Below are 1305 nucleotides of genomic sequence, written 5' to 3' on the forward strand. Positions count from 1 at the left end.
CTCTGATGCTGACCAAAAAAAAAAACAAACAAACAAACAACAACTCTAGTCTACGTACAAACTTAGGTCTTTGTTTGGTTGAAGTGAAATCATACATGTTAACCCTTTCGGCTGTTTACCTGTATAATGAGCCTCAAAAATCCATAATTTTCGCAAAAAACCCATATTAATCACATGCTGGGGCTTGGGGTGGTTGCAGGCGGACTGTCAGCTTTATATCAGAAGGAAAAGATGATGGAAGAACTTATTTCTAGCCAACCCATTCTCACTCCCGAGTCGTCACATATTGATGCTTTTCCAAAGTTCCCTCTGCGTCCAATTTTGACGAGTCGGGTACTCCCCTTGCGTCTTTTTTGATGAGATGGGGTGGAATCTGTTGTCATAATTTCTGAAAGTGTAGAAAATAAACAAAAACTACCGTCCCAAAGCCTAAAATTACCTTTATTCACTTTAGACATCCTGTCCCTGACCCTAGGATCTAAAATTAACCATTAACCCTGATATCTACAATTAAATATTTTTAGAAAATGTAGGAAATTCACGTCAACTACGTGTTCCAAAGCCTAAAATCACCTAATATTCGCTGTAGACATCCTATCCCTGACCCCAGTCCCTAAACTTAACCATTTATCCTGATCCCTCATGTTAATCTAAGACCCCCGACCCAAAGACCCCTGGTGGCGCAACCCGGAAAAGCCGTGGGCGGCAAGGACCGACGTGAGGGGGTCACCCGGCGCGTCAAAATAAGACGCAAAGGGAACTTTGGAAAAGCATCAATATGTTGACGAGTCGGGAGTGAGAATGTGTTAGATGAGAAGATAAGTTTATTTTCAATTTAAACATAAAACAGCATTTTAATAACAGCTAAAGGTGACATAGATATTTTATTATGGTATAGTATTTGAATATATGCCTGAGAAACACATAATATTTGCCCTTTAACTATTAAAGTCAATCTGCTTTGCCTTTTAACAACATCTCATAGATGACTTTTAATGAAACTTTCAGAAAGTATTCTATGCACCTACATCAACAACTGATTACCATTTGATGTCAACTCAGTTTAAGATGGCCGACAGTCAATTAACTGTCAAACACAGAAATGGGAATATCTCAGTCAGTTTTACACATTTTGGGCTAAAATCTGGTGTGGTAGTGGCTGAGAGTGAGTCACAAGACATAGTTTAAGCAATAATAGATCACATACCTTTATTTAACATTTTTGCATGAAAGGTACGGGGGAATCGTGCAGCTTTTCAATGTATTTTTAAAGGTTTGGTATAAGATGGGAGATTGTAAACCACA

Source organism: Austrofundulus limnaeus, unplaced genomic scaffold, assembly GCF_001266775.1.
Source record: "Austrofundulus limnaeus strain Quisiro unplaced genomic scaffold, Austrofundulus_limnaeus-1.0 Scaffold80, whole genome shotgun sequence".
In the NCBI taxonomy this organism is placed as follows: Eukaryota; Metazoa; Chordata; class Actinopteri; order Cyprinodontiformes; family Rivulidae; genus Austrofundulus; species Austrofundulus limnaeus.